This window comes from Herpailurus yagouaroundi, unplaced genomic scaffold, assembly GCF_014898765.1.
Source record: "Herpailurus yagouaroundi ecotype Mexico unplaced genomic scaffold, PumYag 252, whole genome shotgun sequence".
NCBI classification, from domain to species: Eukaryota; Metazoa; Chordata; class Mammalia; order Carnivora; family Felidae; genus Herpailurus; species Herpailurus yagouaroundi.
Window position 1 is genome coordinate 1,353,309 of NW_024412469.1, and position 19,160 is coordinate 1,372,468.

At 41.4% G+C, this 19,160-nt stretch overlaps 1 long non-coding RNA gene across 1 annotated transcript; it reads right to left on the reverse strand.

Moving 5' to 3' along the window:
* Positions 1–113: 113 nt before the first annotated feature.
* Positions 114–10,614, reverse strand: LOC121020819 (uncharacterized). The gene is made up of 3 exons (XR_005786302.1): positions 10,511–10,614; positions 9,568–9,569; positions 114–150 (listed from the first exon to the last, which is right to left on the reverse strand). It is a non-coding gene; the product is annotated as an uncharacterized LOC121020819 (long non-coding RNA).
* Positions 10,615–19,160: the final 8,546 nt, after the last annotated feature.

A 19,160-nucleotide genomic window follows, 5' to 3' on the forward strand; every position in this document is an offset into this window, starting at 1 on the left:
TTTATTTTTTTTTATTTATATATGAAATTTATTGTCAAATTGGTTTCCATACAACACCCAGTGCTCATCCCAAAAGGTGCCCTCCTCAATACCCATCACCCACCCTCTCCTCCCTCCCACCCCCCATCAACCCTTAGTTTGTTCTCAGTTCTCAACAGTCTCTTATGCTTTGGCTCTCTCCCACTCTAACCTCTTTTTTTTTTTTTTCCTTCCCCTCCCCCATGGGTTCCTGTTAAGTTTCTCAGGATCCACATAAGAGTGAAACCATGTGGTATCTGTCTTTCTCTGTATGGCTTATTTCACTTAGCATCACACTCTCCAGTTCCATCCACGTTGCTACAAAAGGCCATATTTCATTTTTTCTCATTGCCACGTAGTATTCCATAGTGTATATAAACCACAATTTCTTTATCCATTCATCAGTTGATGGACATTTAGGCTCTTTCCATAATTTGGCTATTGTTGAGAGTGCTGGTATGAACATTGGTGTACAAGTGCCCCTATGCATCAGTACTCCTGTGTCCCTTGGATAAATTCCTAGCAGTGCTATTGCTGGGTCATAGGGTAGGTCTATTTTTAATTTTCTGAGGAACCTCCACACTGCTTTCCAGAGAGGATGCACCAATTTGCATTCCCACCAACAGTGCAAGAGGGTTCCCGTTTCTCCACATCCTCCCCAGCATCTATAGTCTCCTGATTTGCTCATTTTGGCCACTCTGACTGGCGTGAGGTGATACCTGAGTGTGGTTTTGATTTGTATTTCCCTGATAAGGAGCGACGCTGAACATCTTTTCATGTGCCTGTTGGCCATCCGGATGTCTTCTTTAGAGAAGTGTCTATTCATGTTTTCTGCCCATTTCTTCACTGGGTTATTTGTTTTACGGGTGTGGAGTTTGGTGAGCTCTTTCTAGATTTTGGATACTAGCCCTTTGTCCGATATGTGATTTGCAAATATCTTTTCCCATTCCGTTGGTTGCCTTTTAGTTTTGTTGGTTGTTTCCTTTGCTGTGCAGAAGCTTTTTATCTTCATAAGGTCCCAGTAATTCACTTTTGCTTTTAATTCCCTTGCCTTTGGGGATGTGTCGAGTAAGAGATTGCTACGGCTGAGGTCAGAGAGGTCTTTTCCTGCTTTCTCCTCTAAGGTTTTGATGGTTTCCTGTCTCACATTCAGGTCCTTTATCCATTTTGAGTTTATTTTTGTGAATGGTGTGAGAAAGTGGTCTAGTTTCAACCTTCTGCATGTTGCTGTCCAGTTTTCCCAGCACCATTTGTTAAAGAGACTGTCTTTTTTCCATTGGATGTTCTTTCCTGCTTTGTCAAAGATGAGTTGGCCATACGTTTGTGGGTCTAGTTCTGGGGTTTCTATTCTATTCCATTGGTCTATGTGTCTGTTTTTGTGCCAATACCATGCTGTCTTGATGATGACAGCTTTGTAGTAGAGGCTAAAGTCTGGGATTGTGATGCCTCCTGCTTTGGTCTTCTTCTTCAAAATTACTTTGGCTATTCGGGGCCTTTTGTGGTTCCATATGAATTTTAGGATTGCTTGTTCTAGTTTCGAGAAGAATGCTGGTGCAATTTTGATTGGGATTGCATTGAATGTGTAGATAGCTTTGGGTAGTATTGACATTTTGACAATATTTATTCTTCCAATCCATGAGCAGGGAATGTCTTTCCATTTCTTTAAATCTTCTTCAATTACCTTCATAAGCTTTCTATAGTTTTCAGCATACAGATCCTTTACATCTTTGGTTAGATTTATTCCTAGGTATTTTATGCTTCTTGGTGCAATTGTGAATGGGATCAGTTTCTTTATTTGTCTTTCTGTTGCTTCATTGTTAGTGTATAAGAATGCAACTGATTTCTGTACATTGATTTTGTATCCTGCAACTTTGCTGAATTCATGTATCAGTTCTAGCAGACTTTTGGTGGAGTCTGTCGGATTTTCCATGTATAATATCATGTCATCTGCAAAAAGCGAAAGCTTGACTTCATCTTTGCCAATTTTGATGCCTTTGATTTCCTTTTGTTGTCTGATTGCTGATGCTAGAACTTCCAGCACTATGTTAAACAACAGCGGTGAGAGTGGGCATCCCTGTCGTGTTCCTGATCTCAGGGAAAAAGCTCTCAGTTTTTCCCCGTTGAGGATGATGTTAGCTGTGGGCTTTTCATAAATGGCTTTTATGATCTTTAAGTATGTTCCTTCTATCCCGACTTTCTCAAGGGTTTTTATTAAGAAAGGGTGCTGGATTTTGTCAAAGGCCTTTTCTGCATCGATTGACAGGATCATATGGTTTTTCTCTTTTTTTTTTTTGTTAATATGATGTATCACGTTGATTGATTTGCGAATGTTGAACCAGCCCTGCATCCCAGGAATGAATCCCACTTGATCATGGTGAATAATTCTTTTTATATGCTGTTGAATTCGATTTGCTAGTATCTTATTGAGAATTTTTGCATCCATATTCATCAGGGATATTGGCAGGTAGTTCTCTTTTTTTAATGGGTCTCTGTCTGGTTTAGGAATCAAAGTAATACTGGCTTCATAGAATGAGTCTGGAAGTTTTCCTTCCCTTTCTATTTCTTGGAATAGCTTGAGAAGGATAGGTATTATCTCTGCTTTATTTTATTTATTTATTTTTTTTAATTTTTTTTTCAACATTTATTTATTTTTCGGACAGAGAGAGACAGAGCATGAACGGGGGAGGGGCAGAGAGAGAGGGAAACACAGAATCGGAAACAGGCTCCAGGCTCTGAGCCACCAGCCCAGAGCCCGACGCGGGGCTCGAACTCACGGACCGCGAGATCGTGACCTGGCTGAAGTCGGACGCTCAACCGACTGCGCCACCCAGGCGCCCCTATTATCTCTGCTTTAAACGTCTGGTAGAACTCCCCTGGGAAGCCATCTGGTCCTGGACTCTTATTTGTTGGGAGATTTTTGATAACCGATTCAATTTCTTCGCTGGTGATGGGTCTGTTCAAGCTTTTTATTTCCTCCTGATTGAGTTTTGGAAGAGTGTGGGTGTTCAGGAATTTGTCCATTTCTTCCAGTTTGTCCAATTTATTGGCATATAATTTTTCATAGTGTTCCCTGATAATTGTTTGTATCTCTGAGGGATTGGTTGTAATAATTCCATTTTCATTCTTGATTTTATCTATTTGGGTCATCTCCCTTTTCTTTTTGAGAAGCCTGGCTAGAGGTTTGTCCATTTTGTTTATTTTTTCAAAAAACCAAGTCTTGGTTTTGTTGATCTGCTCTACAGTTTTTTTAGATTCTATATTGTTTATTTCTGCTCTGATCTTTATTATTTCTCTTCTTCTGCTGCGTTTAGGCTGCCTTTGCTGTTCTGCTTCTATTTCCTTTAGGTGTGCTGTTAGATTTTGTATTTGGGATTTTTCTTGTTTCTTGAGATAGGCCTGGATTGCAATGTATTTTCCTCTCAGGACTGCCTTCGCTGCGTCCCAAAGCGTTTGGATTGTTGTATTTTCATTTTCGTTTGTTTCCATATATTTTTTAATTTCTTCTCGAATTGCCTGGTTGACCCACTCATTCGTTAGTAGGGTGTTCTTTAACCTCCATGCTTTTGGAGGTTTTCCAGACTTTTTTCTGTGGTTGATTTCAAGCTTCATAGCATTGTGGTCTGAAAGTATGCATGGTATGATTTCAATTCTTGTAAACTTATGAAGGGCTGTTTTGTGACCCAGTATATGATCTATGTTGGAGAATGTTCCATGTGCACTCGAGAAGAAAGTATATTCTGTTGCTTTGGGATGCAGAGTTCTAAATATATCTGTCAAGTCCATCTGATCCAATGTCTCGTTCAGGGCCCTTGTTTCTTTATTGACCGTGTGTCTAGATGATCTATCCATTTCTGTAAGTGGGGTGTTAAAGTCCCCTGCAATTACCACATTCTTATCAATAAGGTTGCTTGTGTTTATGAGTAATTGTTTTATATATTTGGGCGCTCCGGTATTCGGCGCATAGACATTTATAATTGTTAGCTCTTCCTGATGGATAGACCCTGTCACTATTATATAATGTCCTTCTTCATCTCTTGTTACAGCCTTTAATTTAAAGTCTAGTTTGTCTGATATAAGTATGGCTACTCCAGCTTTCTTTTGGCTTCCAGTAGCATGATAAATAGTTCTCCATCCCCTCACTCTCAATCTAAAGGTGTCCTCAGGTCTAAAATGAGTCTCTTGTAGACAGCAAATAGATGGGTCTTGTTTTTTTATCCATTCTGATACCCTATGTCTTTTGGTTGGCGCATTTAATCCATTTACATTCAGTGTTATTATAGAAAGATATGGGTTTAGAGTCATTGTGATGTCTGTATGTTTTATGCTTGTAGTGACGTCTCTGGTACTTTGTCTCACAGGGTCCCCCTTAGGATCTCTTGTAGGGCTGGTTTAGTGGTGACAAATTCCTTCAGTTTTTGTTTGTTTGGGAAGACCTTTATCTCTCCTTCTATTCTAAATGACAGACTTGCTGGATAAAGGATTCTCGGCTGCCTATTTTTTCTGTCTAGCACACTGAAAATCTCGTGCCAATTCTTTCTGGCCTGCCAAGTTTCAAAAGAGAGATCAGTCACGAGTCTTATAGGTCTCCCTTTATATGTGAGGGCACGTTTACCCCTTGCTGCTTTCAGAATTTTCTCTTTATCCTTGTATTTTGCCAGTTTCACTATGATATGTCGTGCAGAAGATCGATTCAAGTTCCGTCTGAAGGGAGTTCTCTGTGCCTCTTGGATTTCAATGCCTTTTTCCTTCCCCACTTCAGGGAAGTTCTCAGCTATTATTTCTTCAAGTACCCCTTCAGCACCTTTCCCTCTCTCTTCCTCCTCTGGGATACCAATTATGCGTATATTATTTCTTTTTAGTGTATCACTTAGTTCTCTAATTTTCCCCTCATACTCCTGGATTTTTTTATCTCTCTTTTTCTCAGCTTCCTCTTTTTCCATAACTTTATCTTCTAGTTCACCTATTCTCTCCTCTGCCTGTTCAATCTGAGCCGTGGTGGTTTCCATTTTGTTATGCATTTTGTTTAAAGCGTTTTTCAGCTCCTCGTGACTGTTCCTTAGTCCCTTGATCTCTGTAGCAAGAGATTCTCTGCTGTCAGCTATACTGTTTTCAAGCCCAGCGATTAATTTTATGACTATTATTCTAAATTCACTTTCTGTTATATTATTTAAATCCCTTTTGATCAGCTCATTAGCTGTTGTTATTTTCTGGAGATTCTTCTGAGGGGAATTCTTCCGCTTGGTCATTTTGGATAGTCCCTGGCATGGTGAGGACCTGCAGGGCACTTCCCCTGTGCTGTGGTGTATAACTGGAGATGGTGGGCGGAGCCGCAGTCAGACCTGATGTCTGCCCCCAGCCCACCGCTGGGGCCACAGTCAGACTGGTGCGTGCCTTCTCTTCCCCTCTCCTAGGGGCGGGATTCACTGTGGGGTGGGGTGGCCTGTCTGGGCTACTTGCACACTGCCAGGCTTGTGATGCTGGGGATCTGGCGTCTTAGCTGGGGTGGGTAGGCACGGTGCACAGGGGCAGGAGGGGCAGGCTTAGCTTGCTTCTCCTTAGGTGATCCACTTCAGGAGGGGCCCTGTGGCAGCAGGAGGGAGTCAGATCCGCTGCCGGAGGTTTGGCTCCGCAGAAGCGCAGAGTTGGGTGTTTGCGAGGAGCGAGCAAGTTCCCTGGCAGGAACTGGTTCTCTTTGGGATTTTGGCTGGTGGATGGGCGGGGGAGATGGCGCTGGCGAGCGACTTTGTTCCCCACCAAACTGAGCTCTGTCGTCAGGGGTCTCAGCAGCTCTCCTTCCCTTTGTCCTCCAGCCTTCCCGCTTTCTGAGCAGAGCTGTTAACTTATGACCTCCCAGACGCTAAGTTGCGCTTGCTGTCGGAACACAGTCCGTCAGGCCCCTCCACTTTTTGTAAGCCAGACTCGGGGGCTCTGCTTGGCCGGCGAGCCGCCCCTCCGCCCCGGCTCCCTCCTGCCAGTCCGTGGAGCGCGCACCGCCTCGCCGCCCTTCCTACCCTCTTCCGTGGGTCTCTCGTCTGCACTTGGCTCCGGCGACTCCGTTCTGCTAATCCTCTGGCGGTTCTCTGGGTTATTTAGGCAGGTGTAGGTGGAATCTAAGTGATCAGCAGGATGCGCAGTGAGCCCAGCATCCTCCTACGCCACCATCTTCCCTCTCCTCTCTGTATAACTTTTCAATGGAATATTACCCAGCAGTAAAGAGTGGACTATTGATACATGCAACAACTTGCATAAATTTCCAGGGAATTTTACAATGAAAAAAGCCATTCTTAAAGGTTACATACTGTATTATTGCTTCCATAAATATAATATTCTTAAAATGAGAAAATTATAGAAATGGATAACCAATTGGTGGCTGTCAGGGGTTAAGGAGAGTGTGAGTGCAGGAGGGAGGTAGTTTTGGCTATAAAAGGGCCCCATGAGGCATCCTTATGCTGATTGAAATGTTTTTTTATCCTGAACATATCAAAGTCAATACCCTGGGTGTGATATTGTACTATGATTTTGTAAGATGTTGCTGTTGAGAGGAAACTGTGTGATGTGTAGACAGAATATCTCTGCATCATTTCTTGTAACTGTATGTGAATCAACAATTATCTCACAATAAAAACTTTTAAAGATTCTACCCACCCAACAAGAATAAAGATTTTTCACCCCAGGATAATTTCAAAGGATGAGCTCAATGGTACAAAAGCAATTCTGAAAAGAGTTGTGGCAGTGCCTGGTGCAGAGGTGACAAGAGTAGGACCATGTGCAGCCTCCCAGGGACTCTTGGGAATGGCCACTCCTTGCCCAGGTCAGCTCTGGCTGACCTGAATGTGCTGGCTGAATGGCTGGTCTCATCACCTTGGCATGGCTTTGTGTAAAAGGGAAGAATATGGTGCTGGAGGATCCCATCCACACTTTCACCTGTCTTTCAGCATCTTGGGAGTCTGGGACACTATCCCAGGATGGGCACGATTAGCTCTGAAAGGACCCATTTGAGTCACATGATCAAGTGAAATGGAAGGAACTTAGTGAGTATGAGTGTTGCATACATTCATGTTGTGTGTGCATAAAAACAACATTTCCATTGGGCCAGCAAGGTGTTGTCCAGGTGCCTTCACATGCATGATTCCATTGAACTTTCATGACAATCCCATGATTCAGGCCTTATCATTACCATTTTACAGATGAGGATATGGAGGCTTGGTAAGGTAAAGTGACTTACCTTAGGTTGCATAACGAGGGAGTAGCATAGTTAGTGTTGAAACCAGGTTTTTCTGGCCTTAAAGCTATGGTGCTTCCAGCTCATCATGTGCAATCTCCATGAGGAAGCAAGATAGGAAAGAAACCTAAGGATTTTTTTTTCCTTTCTGAACCCAAGTTTTAAGCTGGTAATTTGAATGACAGTGGAATTGAAGAAAAGCTGTGTCAGGGAATCTTTCTGAACAAAAATAAAAAAGAATCGTTTTGAAGCCAAAGTCATACTGATTTCTCTGGCCTTTATCAGGACCTTTCTCTGGTTCCCCTTCATGCTGACATCTGTCTGGCACTTGGTTCCAAGTCCTAAGGACAGAGTGTATGGGATGTGCTGCACACATGCTCTGCTGGCCTGTTACCTCTGTGCTCACCCTGCTCCCTCTCCTGGGCTTGCCTCTGGGGCCCAAAGCCGGAGACCATTAGGTATCTAGATGCTTCTCAGCAGTGTGGGGGCAGATGGGAAGGGGTGGCTCCCTTGGAGCAGTGGCCTTCAGAGCTCCTCTACCTCACCTTTTCTCTTCTTAGTGGAGAGGGAACTTGGTAGAACAAATGAGCAAGACTAAGATGTAACAACATAGTGAGTATTTAAAAACATGCAGTGATTACACAACAGTAGCATGAAAAAAGTCATCCCTAATAGTAAATTACTAAAATAATGACTGGCATAAGAATAGCAGCAACTGAAAAAGTCATGTATTTACAATTTCATTTATCAAGTGTTATCACTACTCACTGTGCTAAGCATTTTGCATGGGTTATGTCTTTTAGTTCACCGAAACCCACAAGGTGGGTACTATTATTATTTAAACTTTAAACAGAAAGAAATGAAGATACAGAGAGAAATTAAGTCACTTCTCAAGGTCCCACAGTACAGGAGAGCCCAGATTTCAAGTCCAGGTAAGCTGACTCCAGAACCTTCTCTTAATCACACTCTGCTACAACTAAAAACAATATTGATGATGCCTGATACTGTTAAAAGCAGTTAGGTAGGTTCTAACAGAGTATAGCTGGAGGCCAGAAAAGAGGAAGTCACGGCCAGCCATCTGGAAAGTCAGAGGCCTGTCCTGCCACATTCTATAAGAAGTTGGATTAAACCTGACAGGCCCAAGATGGCAGGTGCCATGACAGGAAACCCTGACCAAATAAAGAAGAAAAGGCATGAAACCCTGCATCCAAGAAATCCCTGCTCCAAGTGATGAATATACTACCCCCTAGTTAACAACTGTCAATAAAATATAGAAAACCCAAACCCCAGGGCATGATGCTCTCTCCCTCAAGCTCGCCTGCTCTCACATCTAGACGGTGTATTTTCATACTTTCGCTTCAGTAATCTTTCCTGCTTGTTGCGCTTGTAAGCTCTGTGTGTTGTGACTGTCCTTGAATTCTTTCTCCTGATGAGATTTAAGAATCTTTGGCAACATCTTTGGGAGGAGCTGAGTCGAGGCCTCAGGGCCTGGGGTCTCCCTAGATCACTTGGTAACAGTACGAGAGTATCCTCATCACTGATTGAGCAGTAGAAGCTTTGTGACCTTTCCAAGTGTTGCACGGCAGTCAGGCTTCTCAGAATTCTGACTTAGAGTGTGTTATAAACTATAGTGAACTGCTAATTTAAATTTTGAATACCAAACTCCACTCACTCAGTAGATTATGTTAAGAAGCCTTTTGATGTAGGTAAATATTGGAAGTTTCTTGAATTGAGCAGAATTCTGATATCTAAACAAATGATTTGTATTTTTATATGTATGGAGCCATTAAGGAAGTCCTAGGAGCCCCAGAGTGTACAGTGAGAAACATTGATATATAAGACTGAGTCAGGATTTCTGGAAAGACCATTTTCCTAGTGCCCTTTCTGAGGAAATTCCTAGGGACTGGGTAGAAGCAATCCTCCAGAAATTTTACTCCCAGCCAGAAGACTGGGAATTTTCTCAGCTTATTGAAAAAAGGCAGAGCAATTGTGTTGCTAACTGCAATGGTCAGTGCGTCCAGCCTAGACCCTAACTTAGGACTAGGTCTTATGGAATAGGTTGAGTTATACTTTGAAGCCCAAGAACCTGCAAATATGCATGCCTGGACAAGGAGTGAGGGCAATGCCTCACCATTAAGTTAATCATATTTTCCCTGATACCTGGAGAGACCCCTACGGTGTATAATACTTAAATATAGATGGTCTCAGGATCTTTTAGAAGGGGTTTCAGTAATTAAACAAAATAGAAATTTCATTGAGTTTCAACATTTCCCATTTGTAATTATCCTCTTGAAGTCCCTTTGTAATTATTCTTTTTAAAAAAATACTTCTACATTAGCATATTCAATCTAAATTTTTTAATTAGATGGTTTGCTCAAATTAAAGATGAATAAGTTTCCTATGTAACCCTTCAAAAAGATTGTTTTGTGCTTCGATACACCGATGGAAAGAACACCAAAAAGCAAGGGAGGAAGATAGGATTATGCAGACACTGCCAGATAATGATGCAAATTTCATATCCATGCTTTAAGACCTTCTAGCTTTATGTCACAGGCAAACATCAAACTGGGCAGTTTATATTTTGCCAGTTGCCCCTAGCTAGGCTGTTCATTGATTTGTTGAGTTCCTACAGTGTGCCAGACACTTACTAGGAGCATTGTGGAACAAAAGTAGCAAGTGTCAACAACTTTTGCGAGCTTGTGGTTTTGTGGAGAGACAAGTTTGAGTTTCAAACTGAAATTAGCATCAAAGGAAGCAAAGTAATATGGTTTCATGAGAGAGTGTGCAAAAGAGTATTGGGAGATCATTCTTAATGGCTCCTTCATGTTTCTGAATGTCTTGCAACAGCCTTTGTTCTGGACTTTCTCTCCAAGAACATTTCTATAGCAAACAGTCTGAGAAGGTAGAGATAGCATCCTCCTCTGGAGCAGAGAGCAGCATTGTTTCCTGACCAGTGTAGGAAAAATGTCTCCCTCTGGGCAAAGATTGGGCAGGTGTGCTAGTAGTCCCCCTTATTCTTATAAGAATCCCCCAGTCTTTTGGGGGGTTCCTGTGGTGCCTGGGTGGCTGCAGTTAAGCATCTGACTTTGGCTCAGGTCATGATCTCGTGGTTAGTGAGTTCAAGGACCGTGTTGGGCTCTGAGCCCGGAGCCAGGAGCCGGGAGCCTGCTTGGAGTTCTGTGTCTCTGTCTCTCTCTGCCCCTCCCCCACTCGCATTCTGTCTCTCTGTCTGTCTCTCTCAAAAATAAATAAATATTTAAAAAATTTAACAAAGAGTCTCTTATGGTTTGGCTCCCTCCCTCTCTAACTTTTTTTTTCCCCTTCCTCTCCCCCATGGTCTACTGTTAAGTTTCTCCGGATCCACATAAATTGAGGGTTGATGGGGGGTGGGAGAGAGGGGAAAGTGGGTGATGGGCACTGAGGAGGACACCTGTTGGAATGACCACTGGGTGTTATATGGAAACCAATTTGACAATAAGGTTCATATTAAAAAAATAATAAAAAAATAAAATAAATTTAATAAAAAGATTGGGGGATTCCTAAGATTGGGGTTCCTTACATGTGATGCAAACCCACCACATGCACAGTATCCATTGGGGCTACTCTGCATCCCCTTGCATGGGACTGTAGTTTAGGGATTAAGGGGCGCTGATTCAAATATGGGGCTCATGCTGCTTGCTGTGCATTTGGTAATGAAGTCCTTTGTCTCTGATCTATGAATCTTGTGTCTTCTGTCAGCGTCCATGAAATGGTGGCAACCTAACTGGTTAGTGTGCAAGTAGGGTCAATTCCCAGGTCTTCTACAACTCTTGGCACAAGTGGGAGTAGGACTTTTCCTTTGTCTTCCTCCTCCTCTTCTTTTCCCTCTCCTATTTTCACTTCTACCTTCCTCTTATCCTTCCCCTCCTCCTTTTTAACATATACATGTCCAACATTTTTGGTGCGTGTGCGTGTGAAAGGAATGAATTTTGGGGAGAGGAAAACATGGGATCAGGGGAGAAGTATGGGATAGAAAAAAATACAAATGTAAGTTGCTTTGATAATTGTTTTATAATCATAACAAACAAGTAGAGAGAATGCCTGTACAAAACAACATAATAAAGGTTTGAAGATGGAGGTCTTCCCTTAGCAAGACCTGAAGATTTCAGTGTCTGGCGTTTGGACCTTAGGCTGTAGTCCTTGTTTTTGGATGGATCATTGGGAGTATGGTACTCAATTTGTTGCTGCTGTGGCTTTTTCTAAGAACAAGTGAAAGTCCCTCAGGGTCTGTCAGTGGGACAGTTACATATACTAGTGATGACATCTCTTCTTTCTCCTTCTGAGGAGACTGCTCAGCCTTCCCATTTTTCTGACATGGATGGAGAAGGTCTGTCCTGGTTTCAGAAGCTTAGCCACAGAACTTTATGTCCATAACACTGGTTCACAACTTCTCACCTCTTGGTGGTTCCTTTCTCACAGGGTAGAACAGACATTTCATGTTTTCTGGGAAGCACCTGAGTATGGTGGTAAGACTCCTCTAGAGGGAACTCAGGATCATAGTGAGAGATGAAAACTAAACCAAAGCTGATCCATGGTGTTCTGCTGCTGATGGATACCTCTAGGACTTTTCTGTCAAGTCCTTCTGATGTAGAAGTATTGAACAGTCAGGGACTGGATTCAAGTCACTGATAGGATAGGCAAATCTCTTAAACCTCTCTGAGACTCAGTTTCCAATTCTATGAAGTGGACCTCTCAACAGGGACATATGCAATTAGCTTAAATGTATGATAATAGACATCCAATGATAGGCAGCCCCAAGTTGTCACTGTTCTCAGGGGCTTAGTCTCCTTACCTTTCTGTCTACCTGCTAAGTGGTTGCCATTCCCAATGTCATCTCATGGTCTAAGAGAGTTTCTGGAAATCCAGTCCTCTTCTCTGACTTTCAGGAGATAGGACAAAGGGAAAGAGCAAAAAGGTCATGGCCACCCCCCACCCCCCAATGGAATCAGCTCCAAGGGAGGCTGAGAAATGTAATCTTTCACTTAGACCATAGGTATTCTGTTACTAAGGGCAGCATGGTGGGAGAAGATGGGTACTGGGTGGACTTGGTTGGGTGTAGGGAATACTGGTCAATGTGACAGAGGTGGGGGATGTTGTCCAAGGCAAATGTATTTTTCCTACAGTGACTTGGCATTTTGTTTTTTTATTCTGCCAGTTAGTGGACATAAACATATTTTGCCCCTTATAAGGGACTTTTTTTTGAGGATCTGTTTGGTCCAGCGTGGGAGATAGGAGGTTTATATGGAAGACAAACAACGCAGCTGGCAGCTGGGTGCACATGATAAATTACTGCCAGGCTGTGGGTAACAGCAAACGAGCTCTGAGTAGTAATTCTCATCTCTCCTCCTCTTTTATGAACACAAGGCCACACAAAGCCCTTCACAATGACAGTTGTTTTAGCACCAAGGTTCAGGGTGGCTGACTTCTGGAGAATTTCAGAATAGAATGTTATTTGCCATTTCTCTTATTTGGAAAATGCAACTGGGACAAGATATTGACGTTCTGATGGGAAATAGCAATAAGGCTCAAGATGTTTCCCACTGCCTTCTCTTTTATCCTTCATACTCAGACAATCAAGAATATTGGTGTTGTTCTTTTTCTTTCTTTTTCTTTCAAATATTCTCTGCCTTCATCCTTTCCTCTCTGGTCACATTGCTAATGGGTCTGGACCACTCCCTTTCACAACCCCACATGTATCCACTCATCTTAACTAACCTACCCACCCTGTAGAGCAAGATCTTCATTAAATATACTTTTCATTCTGGGGGCACCTGTGTGACTCAGTGGGTTGAGCATCCAACTTTGGATCAAGTCATGATCTCGGGTTTGTGAGTTTGAACCCCACATCTGGCTCTCTGCTGTCAATGCGAAGCCCTCTTTGGATCTTCTGTCTCCCACTCTCTCTGTTCCTCTGCAGCTGTTCTCTCTCTCAAAAATAAATAAGAACTTTTATATATATATATATATGTATATATATATGTGTATATATATATACATATATATGTATGTATATATATATATATATATATATATATATTTATATATATACTTGTATGTATATATTTTTTTCTTCTGTTCCCCACCTGGTCAGAACCCTTCTACTACTTCTTTTTACATGAAATTATCCATTTATTCATAGGCATTTGTTATGGTTACTCAGACATAGGAGTGTTAGATCTCTCTGTAAGATGGCAAGCTTTGGCTTTATGTTTTTACGTTGCTGAAAAAGATTGTTAATTTTAACATTTCTACCCCCTGCCGCCAGTAGAATAATGGCCTATTTTGTCTTTTATGTGGATTATTTCATATATTTTGTACAGCCCTATAGTTTTTCTGATGTGTGTGTGTATGTGTATGTCTTTCTTCTTGGCAGTTGGGTAGGAGTGTACTCCTGTCCCATTGCTACACTCATTTCTTCATTCATTCACTTATTACTCTAACAAGCATTCCCCTCCACCCCAGCTTTCAATTCACCAGGCATTGTGGTAGTTGCTGAATTTTTATCTGTATTACTGTTGCAGTGGCATTGCTCAAGTTGATATAGATTGCTCTTGCCCCAATTTACTTATCTAAATTCTATGACCTTTCAAAGCCCAATTATAATTTATTTTTAAATTTTTTTTTCAACGTTTATTTATTTTTGGGACAGAGAGAGACAGAGCATGAACGGGGGAGGGGCAGAGAGAGAGGGAGACACAGAATCGGAAACAGGCTCCAGGCTCCGAGCCATCAGCCCAGAGCCTGATGCAGGGCTCGAACTCACAGACCGCGAGATCATGACCTGGCTGAAGTCTGACGCTTAACCGACTGCGCCACCCAGGCGCCCCAGCCCAATTATAATTTAAATGCTACCAGGAGTTAACCCCCCACCTCCACTCCTCCATCACTCAAAGATTGATTCTGAATGTCTATAGGAGTGTGATGCAAATATATTAGTAACAGCTCTTTGAGTGTAAGTGACAGTAACCTAACTCAACTTACTTAAGCCAAAAGGGGTTATATAAACTCTCATAGCCAAATTGTGGGAAAGGCAAGAGCTGACCCTTGGGGTTACTTGGAGTAAGGAAATTGAAAGATCTCAGGGGTCTCTTTGTTTTCCTCTCTTTATTTCTTACCTTTATTTCTTACCTCTGTCTGGCAAGCTTGTTTCTCTTTACTTCTAGAGCACACTAATGGGCCATTGGGTAATGTTGGAATATGACCTATATAAGCTTTGGATTTATACCCTATGGCTTTGTAATCAGAGAAGGAAAAGATCCCAAGGAAAGATTTTGTTGGTTGATTCTGATGATCCCACGGCCATCTCTGTGGCCAGTTACTCTAAGAAAGGGGCATGGTATGTGGGTTAACAGAAGTAGTAGCCACTACAAAGATTATTTTAAAAAAATTGACCTAGTCTTGTTTTGCAAAAGATAAAGAGAGACTCTTGTGTTTGTTATTCTTGTTCCTTCTGTGTTAATTATCACCTGCAGCTTAATGCACAATTCCTGAGGGAGGAAATCACACCTTGTATTCTGTTAGGTCAGATCTGGCTCTAATTAATGTGAGGAAGAGCTAGGATAGGATTCATTAGACCCACCCACTCCGCAGAAAGACACAGATCATAAAGGGCCACTGGGATCTTATTTTTAGTTGAGGATCCTAGAGCTCTTGGGCCTCCAAGTCACAGAGTTTTCAAACACTGTCAACAGCAGCATGTCCCCAAGGCATCTGGAAGTTGCTGCAGATCTACTCCAGGTTAAGTTGGAATCAGCAAGTATGAATTTTAGTCCTCCTTGGTCATAGAGACAGCCTGAGCTGTGCTCATGGCCTCGGTGAACCCAGACTCATGACAGTTGTTTTTTTTCCAGTGTTTCTGCCCAAAGGGCTCCTAAGGGGTGACTGTTCACTCAGCACCTCTCATGGGCCTTTCTTCTAGTTAGAGTCACCCAAAAGCCAATCTGCTTTAGGACAATCCATGGAACTGGTCACCAGGACTGATCAAGGTGGGTAAGGAGGGCCATTTGAGATGAGCCTCTCAGTGAGAGTTTTGTGATTGAGGCCATGAGGTATGATGGCCAAGTCTGAGAACAGACTACTGTTCAAGTCTTTTCTCTACAACTTATTAGCTTTGAGAGATTTCATTGTTTATCTTTGTGGGTCCCAGTTTCCCGAGAAGTAAGCTGAGGATAATCGAGCATACTGTTAAAGCTGTCATAATCTTCACAGCCACTGAACAATTAGACCAATCACAGTAGACATCAGCCATAGCCCTGGAGCAAGGATCTGGGACCCTCTGCTGGGATCTGGGACCAATCCTTTAGTTGCTGAATATGAAGAGTCTAAAGGGTCCTAAGTAATTGGCCCACATGACTAGAGTGGCCACAGACACATTAATGGGCTCAAGTTTTAAGTTTTTCCCACCGGTAACTATTTCAATATTTTAAGCAACTAGTACTGCTATATTTGTGGCATTGGCTAAATATTAACCCTGAGGATAGTCATTGTACTTCACAGGGCTCTTGTCAGGGCCACCAGTTACTGTTGTGCAAGCCATGCATTGCTCCACCCCAGAGGCATCATACTCCTTGGAGCCATTGTAGATGCGTGGAGTTATAATGATAATTTTCTGGCCCACCGCAGTAAAGTATCTTAAGGAAAGAATGCTGTTTTCTAATTTGCAGTATGTTGCCATATGGGTTAGTGATGGGGCTGGTTGCTGTGAAGATTAAAAGAGGTATCCCATTTCACGTGCTTAGAATAGTGCAGATGTGTAGAGAAACCTCAATTTAAGTTAGTTATTACTGTCTATAAATGAAGTGATACTGGCACACAATGTGCAGAAAAATAGTTATTTATCATTGACTTCAAACTTGTGTTACACTATCTGAACTGCAAAATAATTTCATGTTACAAAATAAATCTGCCTTTATCTTTTTTTTCTCCAACAGTGAAAAATTTCAAACAGAAAAATTGAAAGAATTATACATTGGACATTCATATGCCCACAATCTAGAGTTAAAGTGATCTGACCTCAATACAGCTGTGTTTGAGGGATGAGGGAAATCCTGGTCCCCCTACTTCTCCATCATCTTAACTCCCTCTCCAGTCTAGATTTAAAAATGAATATTTTGCTGTATTTGTTTTGTCACATGTCTGTTTACCCATCCTTCTATCTATCTATCTATCTATCTATTCAATTCAAAATGCATTTCAAAATGGATTAAATCTATATACTTCATTCTTAAACTTTAGCAGGTATATCATTAACTAAAGTTCACCATTTGTTTATGATTCTTTTTTTTTTTTTAGGTGAAATTTATATGCAGTGAAGTATATAAAACTTAAGTGTGTCATTTGGTAAGTTTGGACAAATTGTTGGAGGAGGTAGGTCTTTGAGATAACAGGACCTCCAGTTGAACTCTGGTTCCCAGCTGGACCTGGGAAATTACAGGCTCCTCCCCTCTCCCCTTGTCTTTGGAATATAAGCCCCACCAACTGTTTCCACAGTGGGAGACATGAAAGAGTAAGGTGGTGCTCAGGCCTCTTGTACAGTGAACATGACTGACCCTAGTTAAGGCTTATACATGAACTTTTAAGATTCTAGCAAGTGGGTGCCGAGATCTATTCATCCTGTGATGGCATAAGACAAGCCTTTAAGTAAGTTTCCTTACTTACGCATACAAATCTGGAGTGACCTGCCTCTTTCTTTGGTCTCTCCCTGCCCTCCCTGTACAGGGGCCAGTTTGTGAGCCAACACAAATGCATACGGTTCTGTAACCCAAACCCCATTAAGAAGTGATGACTGCTGCCACAACCTCCAGAGGCTACCATTGTTCTGATTTTGTTTTTACCATAGGTTAGTTTTTCCTGCTTTAAAACTTAATATAAATGGATTGATGCAACGTTCATTCTCTTGTGTAAGACTTATTTCACTCAGCATAATGTTTTTGAGTATCATCCATGTTGTTGAACATATTCATAGGTCTGTTCCTTTTTCTTTAGGAGTGGGATTACATTATATGAATAAAACAGTGTGTTCAGCTATTCTCTTATTGATGGACACCTGAAATATGTCCAGTTTGGGGCTATTGCAAATGAAACTTCTCTGAACAATCCAGTGCAGGTCTTTTGTGGACACATGCTTTCATTTGGGGGATAAATATGTAGAAGTAAAATTACTGGGTAACAGGATAGATGTATACTTTGTTTTATAAACACTGCAGACCTTTCCCCAAATTGGTCAGATCCTTTTATGCTCTCACCAACATGTATGAGTGTTGTCTATGCAACTGCCCTGCATCCTTGCCACCACTGAATGTTATCAGTCTTTTTCATTTTAGTCATTCTATTGGTTGTGAAGTGGAATTTTTTGTTTGTTGTTTGTTTATTTGTTTTAAGCAGGCTCCACACCTAGTGTGGAGACCAGTGTGGAGCTTAAACTCATGACCCTGAGACCAAGACCTGAACTGAGATCAAGAGTCAGATACTTACCAACTGAGCCACCCAGGGGACCCTGGAATTGTGGTTTCAATTTTCATTTCTCTAAACTAGTAGTTACCTGAGAACTTTTTCTTGTGCTAGTGTGGTAGGGTCTCTTCCCTAAGGAAAGAAACAAAACAAAACAAAAAAAAACCGTCAAGGTAACCTGGCTATGGGCGTACATGACAACATCCCTCATGACCTTGTAACACTTAATCAGACTGCGTGTTTGTGTGTGTTACCAGATATGGGAGACAAGTAGAAAATATACAAAAAACTATGCCATGTGGCATTCATGGCTTAGTTCTTTGGGTGTGAACCCAACTGAGCCGTGTTAGCATGAATAAAGTTGCTTCCTGGAAACAAAAGCCTAGGTGTCATGACTCTCTGTGTGAGAATCTTGCTACACTAGTAGCCATTCATATGTCTTCTTTTGGGAAGTGTCTGTTTAAATCATTTACCCATTTAAAAAATCTTATTACTTTGAACTAATTTTAGACTTACAGAAAAGTTGCAAGTTCCTCTACATGTTTCATAAAGCTGCTTCTTTTACTGTTAACACCACATGAAATCATAGTGTAATTATCACAGCTGGGAAATGAATGGCACAATACTGTCAGCTACACTATTGACTTTATTCAAATATACCAGTTTCCCTACTATTGTCCCTTTTTTGTTCCAGGTTCTTCTAGGATCCCACACTACATTTAATCTTTATTTCCCATGCCTGCTCCACTTTGAAAAATTGGCTTGCCTTTTTATTATTAAGTTCTAGATATACTTCATATATATAATTTGGATGAAGTCTAACATAATTTTTCCCTTTATGGTTATTGCTGTGTCCTCTTTGAGAAATCTCTGCCTAGCCCTGATTTGTGAAGATATTCTCCTGTTTTCTTATAGAAATTTATACTTTTAGCTTCTGTGTTTAAATTTATCATCTATTTCAAATTAATTTTTATGGATGATGTACACTAGGGGTTGAGGCTACTATATATCCCCCCCACCAAAAAAATGGATATCCAATTGTTCCAGGGCCATTGGTTAAAAAGACTTTCTTTCTGCATTGATTGGTTCTTTGGTTGAAAATCAAATGATTTTATAAGTGTCTGACACTGATCTATTTTTCTATTCACATGCCGGTACTATGCTGTCTTGATTACTGTAGCTTTGGAGTAAATCTTGAGGTTGGTTAGTGTAAATACTCAAAATTGTTCCTCCTTTCAAGATTTTCTTGGCTATTCTAGATTCTTTGCATATATTTTAGAGTCAGCTTGTTAATTTCTACAGAAAAATTTGCCCTCTGGGTAAATAGAATTTTAGGAGGGTAGATACAGCTCAACAAACCCAACAAACAAAGAAAGAAGAAAAAAGTGAAGACTTCTAGGAATCAATGGAAAAGGAAATCACAAACTTGCCT